This window comes from Culex quinquefasciatus, chromosome 3 (genome assembly GCF_015732765.1).
Source record: "Culex quinquefasciatus strain JHB chromosome 3, VPISU_Cqui_1.0_pri_paternal, whole genome shotgun sequence".
Lineage (NCBI taxonomy): Eukaryota > Metazoa > Arthropoda > Insecta > Diptera > Culicidae > Culex > Culex quinquefasciatus.
The window spans coordinates 76,415,153-76,429,720 of record NC_051863.1 but is presented as its reverse complement, the minus strand read 5'-3'; the positions used below and the strand labels follow the sequence as shown (position 1 = coordinate 76,429,720).

Below are 14,568 nucleotides of genomic sequence, written 5' to 3'. Positions count from 1 at the left end.
CAAAAACATTTAGTCTTTAAAAAAACCTTTTTTATTTTCATTCAAATGTTGGCTTGTTATTTCAATCAAAAAAATGAAACACTCGGGAGTGATTGAAAATAATGTATTAATCAGTTGCTCTAGAAGGTGTTTTACAACTTTCTACTATACGTGTCCGGTTTTAATTAGGCGTGAAACGTGAATTTTAAAAATATCAAAATCCAAAAATGGATTTCCCCACACAAATTCCCATAGAACAATGATTCGATTTGCGCAAAGTGAGGACTAAACTAATCATTCCCAAACTTTGGGGAGCTGTTTAGGATCCCAAAACACCCTAATGGTCATTCGTCATCGGAATTCAGAAATATTTAACCTCCTATGGTCGCTTATAACTTCCCTTCAGCCACGGTTTCCTTACCGAAACTGTCTCTCAACTCTACCGCAATCAAAACTCCCATAAGAAACATGCAAAGAATACAAACTCATAATTGCCTTTTCCAAACGCATAACACATTCCAATTTTCCCGGCCACCCACCACCAAACATCAGCAGCAGCACGCTCTCCGTTCTCATTATGCGATGCTGTGCACGAGTCGCCGGGTTCAGTCGTGAAAGATGAGATGAGAAGAAACAAGCTCGCGTGAGCGGATGAGAGAACGACGACGACGTCATCACCTCACGGGGAGCATCGCGCCCTCGCCTCACTCACCGTCACGCCGTATCACATCGCTGCTGGTGTTGTTGTTGTTGTTGCCTGTTCCTGAACGATTCTTTTGACCAAGTTCGTCGGCTTGTCCCATTCAGTACTTCGTCTACTACGGCGGCGGTCGGTTCGGGATTTCAGTCGTTCAGTTCTCAGTTGGGGTTTGGCGCGGGAATTCTTGAGTGAGAAGATGAATTTTTGGAGAAAATTTTACGACTAGCGACTTTTCTCGCAGTGATTCTCAGTGATAAGTGGCTGGTTTCGAGGAAGGAGATCACTTGAGAGTTTTTTTTACTGGTCACCACTCACGTGTGAAACGGCGGAAACGTGGTTGTGAATTGGAGGTTGTGGAATTATGCTGCGAAACCCTTCAGATGATTTATGAGCTGTTATTGTGTGTGTCCAAACAGCCGTCAATGGTGGAGTACAAAAAATATTTGGAGGTTGCATGATGAGCGTTTAACGTCAGCTTCTGGGGTAAAACGATTGAAACTCCGCGGTGCCGGTCATCGTGGGCTGTCTTGACAGCAAAAGTGTCTTACGTGTGGTGACGTTCAAGCTGCCCGCTTGTTTGTATTACAAAATTTCGCGTATCGCTGCAATGATAACGAGCAGGATCAAGTTCGCGCGTTTTTCGGCCACTTTGTTGGTGCGACTCAAGTGTGCGAAATGTTAGTGATAATGAGTGATCAATGGTTCGAGCAGCAACAGAAGAGATTGCCGCTTTGAAGTGTGCGTCAGCGCAACTGGTCGAATTAGTTCGGGTGTTCGGTGAACCCTTCACGTGTGACCTTCCCCCCAAAAGTGAGCATAAATAGACGAGTCATATAGTATGGTGAAGGTCAAACCGGTTCCGGTTGTGTGATTTCAACCCTGAGGTGCAGTTCGATTGTTGATGCTGGTTCACGCTGAATGTGATTGTAAGTTTTAGTGGATTATTGTTATGATTTGTTTAGTTTTTGGGTTTCTGAAATGAGCAGAAGCATGCATAACCCATTCTTACCCAAGTAACATTTTTTCCAGGAGTTCTACAAGAGCTCTTCAAGATAGCTACAGCATAGCAGTTTGGACCGCGGTAGGATAAAACTCTTTTCAAGTACTCTTCCAAACTCCTGAGGAAGTTTTGAAGAGAATTTTATCCTACCGCGGTCCAAACTGCTATGCTGTAGCTATCTTGAAGAGCTCTTCTAGAACTCCTGGAAAAAGGTTACTTATTGGTTTAATTTTGCGTTTAGGCTATAGTGGCACGATTAAAGAAGAAACCACATTTTTTCCATATTTGGAAAGATAGTTGATTTTGCTTCAAAGCACAGCCTAGCAAATGGAACAATATTGTACCTGTAAATCCCGCGAAATGAAAATGTGGCATGACTAGACATTATCGTAAAGCCAAAAGCACACACAATAATCGCTACAGTTTAGCCTGTTCAATTTTTTGTACAATTATGCTCTTTGAAACTGAAATCTAGCGTAACAAATTCAATAGTGGCCATAGTTTTGGATTTAGAGCTTTGGTGTCTTCGGAGCAAATGATTAAGATTGATAGGGGCATCTTTTGGTATGGATGAGATTAGGGAGGGCCAATTTTTTGATGTTTTGCAACTTCCATCCAATTTTGAAAAAAAATACTTTTAACATTCAAATTTAACAAAAAAAACTATTTATTTTAAAACGATCTTAAATATTTATGCTAAATATGATTACACCAACCAACAAAATTTCTGCGCAGGCTCAACTCGAAGGGAAGCATGAAGTTTGGGGTGCCCAGAACCACGAACACTTTGAATTTTTCAAAAATATTTAGACAGGGTCGAATGGTTTTTCCCCACGGTTGTATGGAGAATCAGTGTTATTCGCTACTCCCGCATGTTGCATGCAATTTTTGCGTGTATGCAACAGCATTGAACCTCCCTAATTCTTCATACAAACTATGGGGGAAAACCATTCGGCCCTGCCTAAACAGTTAAAAAAAAATCGAATTGCTCGTGTTTCTGGGGACCCGAAACTGCATGCTTCCCTTAGATTTGAGCCTGTGCAGTCATTTTTGTCATTTTTGGTAGGTCAGTGTTTTCAACGCAGGAAAATGCATTCAAAGTTCTAGAATTTTTTGTTTTGAAGAGGTCTTATAAGGTAAAGTACTTCTTCGGTAACTGGGCTGAACGAAAAATTACGAGGGGACCAACGATACATATTACTTTCCTGATGAAAAATAAAAATAAATGTTACTCAAATGTATTAACAATGCTTACTTTTCATGAAGGGCTTCGTGGCGCGGTGGGTAGCGGCTTCGGCATCCGATCCCTAAGTTGCTGTGGGGCGCGGGTTCGATTACCGCCTTATCCTCCTGGCCTTCTATCGGAAGAGGAAGTGAAACGTCGGTCCATATCTGCGTAAAAGAGGTTTTGGGTGATTCACCACACATAACCTTCGGACGCCTAGAAATGAGCAGAAACTTGCAACAGAGCCTACAAAAGACCCGGGGAGGGATAAAGTGGATTGCATTGCTTTGCTTACTTTTCATACTTCTTTATTTGTGACTAGAAATCAAAAATAAGTTTGAAAAAACCCCTCAGTCATTTCGGTTTGTTTTGATTTTTTGACGTTTGTCTGCTTTTTAACTGGGCTACGGAACGGAACGAGAGCCCAGTTAAAAGGCAGCCCAGTTATACAACTACTGTAATGTGTCTCATATGTTTATAGGACTTATTCGAAAAAAAAACCTCTAGAGTTGTTTCCGGTTGATTATACAGTCCAGACTCGATTATCTGTTTTTTTTAAATTTCTTTATTGCCTTCCTAACCTGACTGAGGAAAGGCTATAACATCACTTCAAAAGTGAACTTCCTTATAAGACCTTAGACCTAGATTGCCACCTGATTATCTCTGGACTGGATGAACGGTTTTGACCGTATTGGTCTCATTCGATCCACCGTGGGGTCTCATAAGTCTCTATTTCAAATGAGTGATTTTAGTCAAGTCCCTCTCCGATTTCAATGAAACTTTATAGACATGTTATCCTAGGCCTATATAAACCATTTTTGTGTATGTGGAGCCAATTTTACTCGAAAATAACATTTGAGAATGGTGTAAGTTATTCAATTTTTTTTTTGTATTTGGCCAAATTACTGTATCTCGAAGCCGTTGCAAAAAGTGGTCAAAGGAAAAGAAATTTGACGGGCTTTCTGAAAAAAAATATTCTTAAATAATACTACACGCCGATTCAATATATTTTTTTTAAGTTTAAAAGTCAAATTTTAAGGCGATGTCACGTTTTTTTTGTTTTTTTTTAGGAAATAGGCTTAGATATTACAAAAAGACTGACAAAAATTACTTGCCACGTTTTCATTGTTTTAAAAAGAATTGTACTTCAGGAACCGCTCAATTTCGTACAAAAACAAAGTTCTGGGAAACAAAAATTACTGACCTGTGCATCGAAATTTCACAAAACTTCAAAATATATTTTAACTGTTCAATCATGCTCAAAGTGACAGATTGAAAAAGACGATTACGTCAAATCTCATGTCACCATCAACAAAGTTTACACGTCATGTATAATTCCTGTGTCAAGCCCTTTCAAAAGAAATGAATAAAGAAACTCAATTTGTGAAACGTATTAGGGGGGAAACTCACTTTTGCTGCTTAATTTTTTCAGCAATCAATCTTGATTGTCTTGGAAGCAAATGTTCTGATTTCTGATCCATTCGATTTTTTTAAAAAATCATGTCAAAAGGATTTTGTATTCTTAAATTTATTTTCTTTTTATTCCGTATTTTTGGAGAGAGAAAAATACCATTAGCAAATCACGCTTATCATGCCTACATGCCTACCTGCGGTAGTTTGTTTGTTACATCACATGTTTCAAATTTGACCTTGATCTTAAATTTGAACACACATTAAATCCGTACGCAACATTTATTTTTTTGAGAGGCAAACACTTTGGGTAACAAAATAATTTATCGTTGGTGTCCATTATTGAAAGTGAGTTGTTCAGATTCTAATTTTGTACCCAATGAACTTTTTTTTTTAATTCATAACTCAAAAGTTAATCCCAAGCGAAACCGGCGAATCATAAGTTCAATGTCAACCGATAGCGCAAGAGAAATTTCAGCTCATTTTTAGACAATCTCGTATTTTTTTACCGGCACGGCGCCGCCGTTTAGTGTTTGTTTCTTTTTGAACTTTGAGAGTGCAAAGTGTGCGCTGCTACTGCTTCTGCTGCCCCACACACAGTTCGAATCTATGCCTTCCCTCGAAAGAACATCAACAAGTGAGTGAGCGTTTTGCGCGCGCAGCCTCATCGCACATGGTTCAAGCGGTGAGGAAAAAAAATACGCGATCTGTCAGTGAGGGAGAAAAAAGTTAAAAAAGAGTGACGGCGACGCGTTTGCGGTGATGAAGATGTGTGCGTTGCGTTTTCAGTAGAACCAAGATAAACAGTGATGTTTTGTAAATATTACGTTGGTTTATTCGTTGAAAACTCAAAAAAAGAATGGTTCATTCTTTTGAACCCACCTCGAGTGAAGAGAGCAGTCAGATGCGATGGCCTTGGAAATTGGTTGGTGCGGTTTGAAATCTAGAGCCGTGCTAGATGAATGGACTGAACTGGGTTAGGAAGACGATTTAAAATATTTTGTATGACATGATGACTTTGTGGAACAATCAAAATACTTCAGGAAATTGTTTTTAAACGTGATTTTGATGATTATTTATGTTTTCTACTTACACCATAGTTTCATTTTTTTTGTAATTTTAGTCTCCATACAGAACAAAAAATGTGTAAATTTACAAGACACAGATAATGTAATTTACACCTAAACGGCTAAACCTCTATTTTTTATTTGAAAAGGACCCAAAATTCAGCGTCGCGAGTATCGATCCCCCAAAATTTATTGAGAAATCAGCGCAAAAATCGAAAGAATAATGCTACCAATTCACACCATGAAAACAAATGTGTTCAGTCATTGATTGAAACAATAAATTTCACATCGACTTTTGATTTCTCGGTCACTAAGCTGTGGTGGCCCACTTTTGTTGTGCGAATGAACTTTTTTTTTGCAAATGAACCTCGAGGGGATAATTCTCTCGACCATCTCGAGCTGTGTTCTCTGTGTCCATAAATGGAACCACTATTCTCTCAACTTGAGGTCATTATTCTCTCGGCCTCATAGAAAAACAAATTCTGTCGATATTTAGCCACGTGAGACTCTTACTGAACCCGCCGGAACAATAAAAAACGAAGTTGACTTTATAGCTGTCGGCCACCATTGCTAGTACCAACCACTAGTGTCTTCCTTTTATCTACAAGGACTTCGCCGCCCTGGGCTCCTAAGTGTATGAAAGTATGGCACGGGGCGACGGCGCCGAAAACCCATATTTACACAAAGAATTTTAGAGCGCCCGCCGCGGGATTCGAACCGGCAACCTCTGGATTGTGAGTCCAGTGCGCGGTCCGATTGATCCACACGGGCGGAACAATAATTCTGGTGAAAATCCGAACATATCTCGGTTCCCAATTATCCGTCCTCCATGTCATTTACATAAGAAAAAATCTGATTAGACTTGGGAACCAAAGTGGAGACGAAAGATACCAGCAATTAGCTAGGGCGTTAAAAATTCGAACACTTCGGTTCTCTTTGTACATACAGATCCCCAAACAACTATGTCACATCTATTTAAAAATGTTTCCCAATCAATACTTTAATGAAAAAAAGCTTTCTTTCCTCACAAAACTCTAGCAAACAAAAAAACAACGCCGTTTGAATCAATGCCTCCGTTGACGTTGACGATTAAATCAACGATGGCTCCGCTTACGATTACGATTATATCAACGATCAACGACAGCAATAACGTTGATTCAACGATTAACAGCATTGCAAAACACGGAAATAGCGATGCAAGAAGAATATCGAGCAATTCCAGCTCAAATCAGGATTTTTTCTGGTACTTTTGTACCCGACCCTCTCCGATTTCAATGAAACTTTGTAGACATGTTATCCTAGGCCTATATAAGTCATTTTTTTGTATATGGAGCCAATAGTACTCGAGAATAACATTTGAAAAGGGCGTAAGGTATTTAAATATTTTAGTATTTTGCAATTTAAAAATTACTGTATCTCGAAACAAAGATAAACTTGTAGGAAATTGGACGGGCTTTCTGATAAAAATACACTGAAACAAAAATACACGCCACTTTTATGTCATTTTTTAATTTTTAAGTTTAAAAGTTAAATTTGAAGGTGATGTCACGATTTTTTTTCGCTCAAAATTTTTGAGAAAATACCCTAAGATGTTACCAAAAGACTGACGAAAAATGCAGGATGGTATGTCTCTCCTAAAAAAATACAAAAATCATTTACTAAAACTGTTTTTTTGAAAAGTGGTCTAAACGTCAACATTTTTAAAAACCGGTAGTGGGAATCGATTTCCCAGATAATTTTACATAAAAGTCTCCATATTGACCATTGTCCTATGTCCAATCCTTGGGAAGATACAGCGGTTTTAAAAATAAAAATGTTGAAAATGCTGTCAAAGGCAAACTTATGGGAAATTGGACGAACTTTTCGTTAAAAATATTTACGAGACTGAAAAACCAAGTCTGTCTTATAGAAATTGTCAAAAACCACCAAAAATCCCGTTTTTTCAACATTTTTATTTTTAAAACCGCTGTATCTTCCCAAGGATTGGACATAGGACAATGGTCAATACGGAGACTTTTATATAAAATTGTCTGGAAAATCGATTCCCACTACCGGTTTTTAAAAATTTTGACGTTTAGACCACTTTTCAAAAAAACAGTTTTAGTAAATGATTTTTTTATTTTTTTAGGAGAGACATACCATCCTGCATTTTTCGTCAGTCTTTTAGTAACATTTTAGGCTATTTCCTCAAAAATTTTGAACGAAAAAAAATCGTGACATCACCTTCAAATTTAAGTTTTAGACTTAAATATCCAAAAATCTCATAGATGTGGTGTGTATTTTTGTTTCAGTGTATTTTTTCAGAAAGCCCGTCCAATTTCCTACAAGTTTGTCTTTGACCACTTTTTGATACGACGCAACGGCTTCGAGATACAGTAATTTTTAAATTACAGAATACAAAAATATTTAAATACCTTACGCCCTTCTCAAATGTTATTCTCGAGTACTATTTGCTCCATATGCACAAAAATGGCTTATATAGGCCTAGGATAACATGTCTACAAAATTTCATTGAAATCGGAGAGGGTCGGGTACAAAAGTATCAGAAAAATTCCTGATTTGAGCTGGAATTGCTCTATCGTGTAACAGGCCAGTTTTTGATGAATCAACCTTCCTGTGTCTGAAACTGGTTTATTTAATAAATTTAAGATGGCGTAAAAATGGCGGCTAGATGAAAAACCAAACAACACTAAAGGATATCTCCAAACAGCTTTAAATTTGGAAACCGTTGGACTATTTTTTATTGTGTCTGTCTGATTCCAACCAAAATCAATCAAACATATCAAATATTTTGCAAAAACATGGCTAAAACCGCTGTCCCAATTCGCCCTATGTGTCCCGATTCACCTCAGATAACGGTACACTAACTGTTCACCTGAACGAGCAAGTGGTCTGAGTCAATCTAAAAATGTTTCTTGAAAATAAATTCCTCGCATAAAGATTAAAGATGCCCCTACCTCGCCATCTGCTGATTTGAAAATCGGTGGTTATTTTCAGTATCGATAGTAAAGATGGAATCGGTTTCCTTCGTGTACCAAGCAGACTCAATATTGATTGAGTCGAACTGGAGCGAAATCCACTTGATGGCTTAAGAGGGTGTTTTACTTTTTCAACACTCTAACAATACAATGTGGATGTGTGCACCGGAGTGTGAGTCCTTCAATGGGTTGTAAAAACCTAAACATCATGAAAAAAAAAATCCACCATCATCACAAACAGAGCTCAAACTGTGATGTGGAGGAAATAAAAAAGACAGATAAGTAAATTGCAAGTGGCCACCTCGGTGGGGGGAACGATACCAACATGTGTGTGTATGTGTGTGTGTACTTAAGGTCCGTCTATCTATCGATAACACATCGACTGACTAACGATTCCCTGTTACACACATACACACTCGTACTACTACTGTGTACTAACTGCCATGAAACGTGCCATGTTTCCCATAAATGTCAAGTGGATTCTGTTTGATTTTCCCATTCCTTGGATCTACTTCCGGTGACAGTAGCTATAAAAGATGAAGTGCAACCAAAATGTTTTGCAGGAAAGGAGGTATTTACTTTTCTTGAAATATTGCAGAATTAGACATTAGGTAGCCTTTGAATAGAATAAATAATTCATACAAACTGATTATAACGTATTTCGATAAAGACGATAAATAAATTCGAATTTCTTAAATTGTAATTGAATAAAACGCCATACACTTCAAGTATTTCTATGAAGCAGTTTGAATCTTAATCGAATCATCTAGACATTTCTTAGACAGCAAAAAAAACGGAACTTGATACTTTCCCTCCACAAACAGAAGTTTAGCCGTAAATTGCATCCGACACTAATTACCACCACAATCAATCATTGGACCACAAATCGAATGATGTTAACAGATTCTGTTTTCACGTTGTTCGATTGGTTTGAATCGAATGTGGTTTTTCCAATATCTACTGTTCTTCTCAACAGAAGGATGAACCGATTGTACGAAAAACTTGTACGTGAGAGTTTGTGCTGGAATACGTGCAGCTACTTTTCGTTTACTCTCTACATCTCAACCCGAATCTCAGTTTTGTGGCAGTACCGTTTGAAACTTATATATCAATGTATTATCTAATGTCATGGAAATGATACCCTGACCCAAATGTTAGCTATTATAATCAATAATCTGAATAACACGCTAGGTGCTTAGCTTTCCAAAATTTAATTTCCATTTCAATTTATATAATTCTATTTCTGCAGTTTTTTTTAATAGGTCCAATAAACTAATTTTTCAGTTTTTTTTATTTTTGGGTGTTTTTTAATACCCCTGACTAAAGGTGGTTTCAAAAACACTCAAAAAGCAAAAACTGAAAATTTGGTTTATTGGACCATTTCATAAAAAAAACTCCAGATTTGTAGAGAACATAAACTAAAAAACGTTACTTAATCCACCTTTAGGTGGTTGGTGCCTTCCTCACATTCATAAAGTCAATAGATTCAGTAAAAATAGCAGCATTCCCCCTTAACATGTTTAACAAATCAACTTTATAACTCATTTTTTTGATAGGGTTCGCAGACCTTCAATATTTCTGGCTCATCGGCAAGGTCTGATAAAAAAACCTATCCAACGATAGTTCGCATGAAAGATTCAGACAATATTTCTATCACAGTATCTGAGAGACGGCCTCCAAAAAGTGTATAAATAGCAATTGAGTGATAATAACTTTTGATAGGATTATCAGATCTTCAATGTTTTGAGCTCGATGTAAAGTTCTTTTTAATACCTTTCTGAAAATGTATAACATGATAGGTTTTCTTGCAAAAACCACCCTTTTAACAATCTTCCGGACATACGCTAAAATAGTTTTTTAGCATAACTTTTGAAGTACTTAACTAAACTTGCTGATTTTAAATAGAGACCTATGGGACCCAAAGACGGATCGAATAAGACTAATACGGTCAAAATCCGTTCATCCAGTCCGGAGATAATCGAGTGACAATTTTGTTGTCCACCCACCTACACACATCCACACAGACATTTGCTCAGGACATGGTTCTGAGTCGATATGTATACGTGAAGGTGGGTCTGCGAGGTCAAATTAATAAGTTCATTTTTTGAGTGATTTTATAGCCTTTCCTCAGTAAGGTGAGGAAGGCAAAAAAAAAAATCCGATCGAGCTCAACATTATTCTGGGGCCAAAAAAATTAGACCGGTATTATGTAAGATTAGAGATTGAAGAGATTAGAGCAAATAATTGAACCTATACATTAGGGTGATCTACCCGTGATAGGGTGGACTCAATAGAAATTTTTGTATTTATTCTCAAAAACTAAATTTTTCAAAAAACAGGTTTTTTGCGAGTTGTTTTCCTGTTTTTTGTTTCCTTTACAACCAACTTTATTTGTATCCATTGTGATAAATGCCTTATACACAGCTGAAAGGATTCCCCAAAACTCTGTACTGCACTTATAAAACTAATGTTAGTCGATAAACTAAAGAAATAAACTGAATTGAATTGAAAAAAAAAAATTAAAAAAAAATAACCCCGAGCCGATACAACTAGAGGGTGACGAGCGGGAATTCCCGGGAAAAATTTCCCGGGAAATCGACAATTTTTGGACCTCTCGATTCCCGAGAAATTTGGTCGAGACTCCCGGGAAATTTCAAATTCATAAATATCGAAGCAAAATTATATAAACTTATCAGTAGAACATTTAAAAAATCGAAATTGTTTAGAACATTGGATGTTTATTGTTCGATGTTTAAGTTCGAATAAACCAATGCTGATTAAATATTCTATAACTATAACTGAGAGAACCCAAAATAATGTGGACCCCAAAATTTACTTTAAAGCATACTTAGCTGTTGCACCCCAGAAATGAAGTCTAAAGTTTTTCAAATATTATTTCTATTTATTATTTCTGAGAGGGAAAAGCCTTTAAAATATAAGTATAATTTCCATGTCTTCTTTCGAGCATTGCAATCGTCATAATCTTGTTTTTTTTTATTCTCATCAAGTGAATGACGCTTTATCAAGGTATTTTTTTTATTTCAATAAGTCATTTCATTTTGTGTTTCGCATTAACCTCATTATAAAATTATATTTTGGAAAATCTTGGTGAAGTTAAGGTCTGCCAAATGTAAACATTCGGGTTTTCCTGTTTACTATTTCTTGAATGAATATGTACAATTGATCTTAAAAGGGAAAGAAAACGAATTTAAATTGTTGTTTTGAGTCGTTTTTTATCATATTGCAATAATACCGATACTAGGAAATTATACATCAACTTTTTTACATTGCTGAATTCAATTCTCGATTCCCGGGAAATTGAAAATCTCGAGAATCGTCACCCTCTAGATACAACCGATTCAGGCTTTCTTGGACACACACTCACCTTGGCCGCATAACCCCCCGTCCTTAGGCCTCGACCCATGACTTTCATGTGATATAAACTTTGAAAAATACTGCAACGGTCTTAGGATTTTTGTTTATTTCAGTTAAAAATTGTATTGAGTTTCCACTCACAATCGGTGATTTTTCAACTCAGGTTTAAATACTAGAAGCTTTCATTTATTCATGAAATATTGTAGCTTTCGCTATTCACTGATTTCAAATCGTCGCCGTCGTGCTAACTTGTCGTACCGTAAACTGGGGTCAATCGGGACACATGGGGCGAATTGGGACAGCAGTTTTAACCATGTTGGAGCACAATATTTTGATTTTTCTGGTTGGTGTCGGTTAGAACAGACTCAGGCCAACAAAATGTGTACATCCATTTCCAAATTTAAAAGCTTTCAGTGCTCTAAAAACTGCTGTCCCTATTCAGACTGTAGTCCCGATTCACCCCAGATTACGGTACGTGCATTTTGGGCCAAATTGAGTTAAGAACGCCATTTTGTGCAGCTCACAATTCCTCACATTTTGACCTTCACAGATCCCCAAAATTCGATTTCAATCCTGAGATATTCAATAAAAACCAAAAAGGCTCCGCGGATTTTTGTCACTTTTCATATGAAAGAAGTTTCAATCTTGTCGTGCTATCTTGTCACTCGGCAAGGTCTGATAAAAAAAAACCTATCCAACGATAGTTCGCATGGAAGATTCAGACAATATTTCTATCACAGTATCTGAGAGAAGGCCTCCAAAAAGTGTATAAATAACACTTAAGTGCTAATAACTTTTGATAGGGTTGTCAGATCCTCGGTGTTTTAAGCTCATTCGAAAGGTCTTTTGATTATCTAAAATTTAAATAAGTGCGACAATTGGCCAAAGGGATTTCAATTTCAGGTCAGAACGTGTTTGACGCACGTACAAGTTAGACTATCGTTAACATTTGTAATTATAAATCGGGACTACGGCAACCAAATACAACCAAACATGGGGGCAATGCACAGAATAGTCAACCTAACAAAACGTGTTTATTATTGTTTACATTGCGTGCTTTCGTTTTTGTTTATTCAAGGTCAAACATTAAAACGCGTTTTTCTCGGAACGTCGAAATGGCGGGTGCGACATGATAGCACGACAGCGTCGAAATGTAGGAGGTCCTACATTTACAAAAGGGAAAAGGGATACGTTAAAACTAACTTATAAACTATATGAAGAGCGGAGCAACGGTCTTAGGTTGGAATATATTTAACTTAGCTACAATAAAAACTGCTTCACTATTCAAAAAAAACTGACTTGATCCACCTAAGTGGCTGGTGCCTCCCTCACTGCTTAGCTAATATGGGTAACGTTTGCAAGGACTTTCGATTACCTATCCATCAATAGGTCGGATGATGGATCTGGACATAGTTTTCGTACAGATAAGTGTACGGCTTCAGAAAAGTACATAAATAACACTTAAATGATCATAACTTGAGACAGGCTTGCCAGATCTTTGATCTTTTGGACTCGTTTGACATTAGATTTCAGATAGATTAGAATGTCCATTTTTAGAGCAGGATTATAACTTTACCTCAGTGAGGAAGGCAAAATCCTTCATTTCAAAAAAATATGAAAAAGACAAGCAAATATTTTCAAATTTCGGCAGTTTGCATCAGCCATACCCGAGCATGGGTAAATAACAAGGGAAATGCGTAATAATACCTTTCTCTGGTATCAATACCAAATTTTGGTATTCTTGGACCCTTTAAAATTTGTCTTAAGGATTATGCAAGAGCAAAATGTGGTATCATACCAATTTCAGGTATTGTTTTGATATTGCAAAATTGCAGAATTTGTCAATGATCGAACACCACATTTTGGTATTCTTTTGGTATTACAGTATTTTATCAAATTCCTCTGCAACTATGGGAAAATTTTGACCAATTTTGACAAAATAATTAATTTTGCGCTATAATGATGTCTCAAAGCGAATGCTTTCATTCAAAACCGGAAATTTCAAACTTGATTTTAAACATTTTTGATATACCCCCTATAGAAATGAATGAAATTGTGGAAAATATTCTAAGTCAGGATGGCACATTTTGGTATTATTTTGGTATTTAAGTTTTTTATCAAGTTCCTCTGAAACTATGGGAAAATTTTGACCAATTTTGACAAAATAATTAATTTTGCGCTAAAATGATGTCTCAAAGCGAATGCTTTCATTGAAAACCGGAAATTTCAAACTTGATTTTAAACATTTTTGATATACCCCCTACAGAAATGACTTGAAATTGTGGAAAATTTTCTAAGTCAGGATGGCACATTTTGGTATTATTTGAATATTGAAAGGTTTCATCAATTTTCTCTGAAACTATGGGAAATTTGTTAAAAAAAATTTACGAGTTAATTGATTTTGCGCTAAAATGACTTGAAACCCAAAAATGTTAAAGATGATTTTAAAAATTAGTGTGATATACCCACTAATATTTTTTTCAAAAACGTTGAAATATCTCTAAGTCGGGATAACCAAATACTTTGAAAAACGAGTCAATCGACAGATTAATGAATTTTGGTGAATTTCAATTCAGTTTCATTTTAATAATACTAATTTTTCAATCTTGTTATTTTTCAGAAGCTTCAAGAACTTCAAGCACAGGCCGCTCATCAATGCCAAATGCATTCGGTGTGGTGAAGAATATCACTAATAACAACATGGAATCATCAGGTGAGTAGATTTGGCTGTTGCATTTGAATAATTTCCGTTTTTTCACTAACTGCAACTGCTGCACTAAAAATGGTATGAAAATACCAAATTTTGGTACTACTTGTTCAAATACCAGCGACCA

At 36.6% G+C, this 14,568-nt stretch overlaps 1 protein-coding gene across 1 annotated transcript in view; it reads left to right on the top strand.

The window, feature by feature from the left end:
• The first annotated feature begins 800 nt into the window (after positions 1–800).
• The window catches only part of LOC6032775 (atrial natriuretic peptide receptor 1), a 142,535-nt gene continuing 128,767 nt past the window's right edge, over positions 801–14,568 (top strand). The window contains exon 1 of the mRNA XM_038260421.1: positions 801–1,605. The gene's annotated coding sequence lies outside the window, so the exon portion shown is untranslated. The remainder of the gene's footprint in view (positions 1,606–14,568) is intronic.